Source organism: Centruroides sculpturatus, unplaced genomic scaffold (assembly GCF_000671375.1).
Source record: "Centruroides sculpturatus isolate CEXI.00-Female unplaced genomic scaffold, Cexi_2.0 scaffold902, whole genome shotgun sequence".
Classification (NCBI taxonomy): Eukaryota; Metazoa; Arthropoda; class Arachnida; order Scorpiones; family Buthidae; genus Centruroides; species Centruroides sculpturatus.
The window spans coordinates 1-6046 of record NW_019385131.1 but is presented as its reverse complement, the minus strand read 5'-3'; positions in this window follow the sequence as shown (position 1 = coordinate 6046).

Sequence of the window (6046 nt, the reverse complement as noted above, 5' to 3'; positions counted from 1 at the left end):
AAGATAAGCAAAAATTGTAGAGTAACATATTTTCAAATTTACTATAGTTACCATAATATTTGAGGTTGAAGTTGCACATTTCAACTCACTTTTTTTAGGAACTATGCTATAGTTATCACTACTTAAACTATCATTTAAAGATGTATGAGGAAACTGGGTTTAGTGTATAGGTGTTTTACCAGTGTATGTTATTTGTTCTACAAGAGATAGAGTGAAGTAAACTTTTTGAAGTTTTGGATTTTGTCAACACCACATGCTCTTCAATTTGAAGGAGTTTATTAGAGTCTGTGTCAACTCTAAGGTTGAAATATCTGTAAAGTAGTATTTGGGGAAGTTCAACAACTCTGTGTTTCTCTGTCTTTCTGTCTTTAGCCAGCTCACTTCTAATTTATGTTTAACAGGGACACTCTGGAGAGATGACCAGAACTTTTGAAGTGTTTCCTGTGTTGATAGTCCACTGTTGCATGTTTGGATGATTTTTTTTGGTAATTGTGTATAGAATATTTTTTCATTTTTTGGAAAAGACTGTTTTGTTGCTTATCTGCAGTGCAACAAAACAGTCTTTTCTATTTCTTGAGTCTTTGAGATTTGACAGCAAGTTTCTGCTTGAGTGTGTCAACATATTCTGATATACAATGATTATATTCTTCATGTTTAGTGTGTGTTTTTAATTTCCTGAAAATGTTTTGATGTTTCTTTGGTTTTATATTTGCATTAAGTTTCATATATTGTATCAGTCTAGCTCTGTACAGAGTTAATTAATGTCAGATTCAAGGCACTTTTGCCACTTGGGATTTTGTTGTTTAGGGCTTTGTGAGAGTGAGCAGTAATTGCTTTTAATCCCAGGCTGTGACTGTTAGAGCTCCTGCATAAATGAATAGGTGAGTTTCCTTTAAATTAGTAGTATTTTAGTGTAAAGTGGTAATACATTTGCATTTATATGATGTATGATTTTCCGAATTTTCTTGCATTTATTCTGGGTGTTTTTGGTCTTAATATTGGATCTTTGCCTTTATATTTGAAAAGGTATTTCTCAAGGGTATTATTTAATGCTGTGATCAGCATTTCATCATTTGTGTTTTGTGTATGTTCTTGTGAATGTGTGGGTTTGATGGATGATGTGCAATTATCATTACGTTGTATTTGTGGTTGTAGCATTTGTGTTTCCATATTATCATTTTTATATAGTACTTCTGTTACTTGATGTTTAATGGTGTTCAGCCTTGCTTGGGGGCATAAGTTTATTTCAAACTATTGTATGGTGCTAGTCCGCCATACGTTGTTCAGTAGCCACAACATGTGGGTATATTTCCAGGAATCTTTGATGCATGTGTTGTCTGTATAAGGTGAAGTCAATTTCAAGTTTTGTGACTGTGTAGTAGGTGTGCATAATTCACTCATTGCCTTAAAAATTAGCACACCAAGAAAGAGTTGTTAGAATCAAATGAAATTGTACATGTGTGAGTGTAACATTGATCTAAGTTAAGTGATTACAAAATCAATCAAACACAAAAACTAGAAATAAAAGGAGGTCTTAGTACCCTGTTGGACCACCTCTAGCATGAATATACAATGTGGCATGAGAGGGTATGGAGGCCTACAGGTGCTGTATGGTTTCTTGCGGCATTTCAGTCCTTAGTTGCTGCAAGCAGTCCTCTAGATCAGCCATACTTCTAGACTGTCTAACTTGGCATCCCAGGTAATCCCAGACATGTTTGATTGGTGAAAAATCGGGACTGGGTGTGGAAGGTGTGGAAATGTGGTGGAGACAGTCCTCTGACACTTTTGCAGTGTATGGTCGAGCATTGTCTTGTTGGAAAATGGATCTTGGAAGCCCTGCCATGAGAGGCAACACATGGCTGCAGGATATCACTAACATATTGCTGGGCTGTCATGGCCCCTTGGATCACTACTAGAAGTGACTGGTGAGATGACCATCTGGCTTCTCTCAACCCAATGATCTATCCCCTCTCAAATTTAGTTAGTTGTTCATATGGTCTTTGTGATGTAAAGGAGTTTACCTGTTGCAGAGTGATGCTGGTAAGTCATAGTGATACAGTGATTAGTGATAGTGATCTCTAATGATACTGCATTACTCTGCAACAGGTAAACTACAGACAGGATGTCTTTGTGCACTTTTTTATAGGCCAAGGGGGAACACTTTAATGCCCTCTGCTGGAATTATGTAATGAGCCATCATGCTATAACTCTAATCATTTTCATATCTTCTTGAGAATTATCTGCATGCCAAGTTTTGCAGTGATACAACAAGTCCTTTGTGTTCTAATTTTTATGGCAATGAGTGTATATTCATTTATTTCCATTGTCCATTTCATGCACCTGCTTTGTTTTCCTGTCTCAGTGGTCTGTGTCATTGCCTTTCAAGCACTGGGGGCCAGGGATGGTCAGATGTTTTGACTCGGTCCTATTTGATGTTGGGAGTATTACAGTAGCCTTGCAGGAGTCTGTGCTGCTTTCTCCACTGGTGGTCCTGGGAGACTGTGATAGAATTTTTGGACATGCACCTCTACCTAACATGAACACGGACTTTGATATCCCAGGTAATGTCCAAGCTGGTATATGTTAATTTTTTTGTCTGAGTCATTGAGTCTTACTGAAGCTTGGAGTACTTCTTAGTCTGACTCCTACCTTTCAGACAGTTTAGCTTGGGAGGCCCTACCAATAGCTGGACTCCAGAGGCTAGAGGCGGCCAGCATATACTTAGCTAACCTTAAGGATAATCAATGCATCAATTATAAAGAAGAGATTATATTATCAACAGTGTGGCTAGCGTTTATGAATGGTAATTTATGATAGCTGTTTTGGAGTCGACTGCGCATGACATACAACAACGGAAATGGGAAACGTGCATTCGAACGTACATATTTCGAATTTAAAGTTTTTTATGAGCTGCATGTTCCACTAGAGATTCGAAAAAGCCTGAAGAAGAACCATTATAGGGGTTTGAAAACATTAGTTTTGGTTTGTTAAGAGTTAGTAGACGCACCGGTAACAGGTTAGAAAGAGTTATATTGCATTTGTCAATGAAAGTAATGTCAAGTCTATTGTGATAAATTGTTTTATCTGTGATTATGGCTCTGTCATAGTGTATTTTGTGTGTATTATTTTCTAGTACTGTCTGTGGAGTATATTCATAGTATGATACCTGGATGTTTAATAATCTGTTTTTGTGCAAGCTCTTATTATATTTGCTATTTGATTATGCTTATGTAAATAGTCTGTTTGTGCTAAGAGCTTGCCTACAACCTAGCTTAGGACTATGTTGACAAAGATGAACCAAATTACTGGCTGATTAAGGGTTGTCTGTTTGGAGAGACCAAGACACTACAGAATACATCATTCATGAATGAATTTTGTAGAAAATGTCACATTCTGCCAGAAACAATAACATACTGATTGCATGCCTGCCATGAAGGACTTTTTGGGCCTGTGACTGCTATGTTATTTATGTGTTGAGCTATGTCCAGATAAAGTGCAAGTTTAAATGTGTTGTTACTATCTGTCAGATTTATAGCTTTATGTAATCTTGATGTTTCTTGATTTTTGTGGAAAAGCTCCTGCAGTTTCTGTATTTGTCTGAACTGGAGGTTAACTGTATTAGTCAGGCCATGGAAGAGTTAGTTTTTCTATGGACAATTTTGAATTATATTGTAAACAATATAATCCAAAATGCTTAGAAAGTGTTGTTCTTGTTTTCCTTTGGAGTTACACAAGATCTGTGTGTGTCTGGCTAAACGATTGCCAGATTACATCTGTGAGGCTCTGGACAGGTCCGAACCCTCACTAAAATTCACGTTAAAATAATTGTTTTAAAGAAAATAATATATTAGTTAGAAATAGATTATTTTATGAAAACGCGACGCTAAACAATAGAAGAATGTAAGTCCGTCGACCATTTTCGGTTGGAGATCGAATTAAACTTCGATTTTGACCTCTCCCGCGCCCCCGAAAGGTTTCGAATTGTCATCAGGTGATGACGGGAGACCAATCGGAAAGGGGAATCTGAGAGAAAACAGATAAAACCCCGGAAATTCGTGGACGCGACGGCTTCTTCTCCCGAAAGTTCCAAGTGACGGATCTGTTGTTGTGTGTGTGTCTCGCACCCATTTTTGTCTCCATCTCCCAACCTCGGATCGACATCTTTCCATCAACGGAAGTCGACCGCATCGTCCCGGAGTCGTCGAGACGTGATGGAATGGTTCATTCGCGAACAAGGGATACTCCTTCAAAATGGGATTATCTTGGAAAGGAGAGGAAGACCCAGAGGCCGCAGCTGCCACAGAACTTCCAAGATCACGGAAATCTTGTAAGCTTCTTTCGTGTTTAATAAACGGTTGTGTTGTTTGTAAACGAAGCATCTATCTCTGACTCAACTGCTTCCACATGTCGTTGATTGTTACCGCTCGGCAATCCAAACGGCAAGGGAGACGATGACGATGTATATCACATATTATCATTCATTGAAAGAGTTTTAAATTTCTCCCCCCCTTGGCCCCCACACATCAGGCTATATTACTGCTAGTGGTAATATTGCCCAATCTAATCTGACAATTGTTTGGGTTTAATATAACTACCAAGTTTAGAGATGTTTATATTTGTGTGTGTGTAGTGTATAATTCCAAAAGAATAAGTGAGTATGGTTTCAACATATGTATTAATCTGTTCAAAAAGTATCGGACCTTTGGTCGGCAAAAATAAATTTATCGATTTTGAGCTACAAAACCCTAATCCCCTTCAAAGTAGTCTCCTTGGTAGTGTATACACTTCTCCCAGCGTTCCTGCCATTGCTGGAAACACTGCTGGAACGCATCTTTTGGAATTGCCATCAGCCAGTCCGTCGGATTCTGCACGATGTCTTCTCTCGACTAAATTCGAGTTCCTTTTAGTGGCATTTTCAGCTTGGAAAATAGCCAAAAGTCACACGGAGCCATGTGGGGAGAGTACGGAACGTGACGAACCACAGGAGTATTGTGTTTGGCGACGAAAGCCCGAATCAGATGCGCAGAATGGGCGGATGCGATATCACGATGAAGCTGCCAAGTTTTGATCAACCACAGATCCGGTTGTTTGCGTCGCACTGTATCGGAAAGACGACGAAGGACCTCCTGGTAGTACTCCTTTGCAATGGTTTGGCATTTGGCCTTGTGGTGCTTACTCACGACACACCACCCCACGAGAGTCGAAAAAACTGTCAACATGACCTTTGATATTGCTGTAGACCTGCCACGCTTTTTTGGCCTTGAGGATCGTCCCTGAAAGCCTGCTGAATCTTGCGAATGGTTTACGCTCGGGTATCGCCAAGGTTTTTGGCAAAATTTGATGTAATATCGCTGCTCACGTTGTTCAGTCATTTTCCAGCTTAGTGGAATCCGACGAGAGCGCACTACATGACCTCACTCATAGGCCGATTGCCAACGACTGACGCTTCCTGCAGGCGGGAAAAAATTCAGGGCTGTGCATGACTGTCCCCTCTACAACTCCACCGAAAGAGGCCTCTCGTGTATCATTGGTTTACGCGGAAAAAAAAAGGTTTGATACTTTTTGAACAGACCTTGTATATGTATTAATTGCTTTAATAGTAGTTTTTGCATTTAGATGTGTTTTTAATACTGTATTTAATCTGTTTTATCTGTGCATGTTCTGTAAGTTTGGCCTGTTGGAATCTTAAATATTTGTAAACTTGTCTTCTTCCATGGACTTGATAATATCTCCACTTCCAAGTACAGTCTCCTTTCTTCAGAACTCCTTTTACATTATTATTACTTTTATTTTTTTTCTCTTGTGCACAATGAAGTGGTATAAAAAGGTAATAGACTATCAATACATCTACTTTGTTAAACATTATATTTTATATTTATTGCCAAGACATGTTTTGGGTATAACCCCTCTTCTGTTGGCTAAAAATATACAATTGTAAATACTACATTATTATTAAAATGCTCTTAAAATTTACAACATATCTTGATGTACATTCTTTCCTCCCCTTAACATCACATTAATTTTAACTTTTACAATTTCCTATAAA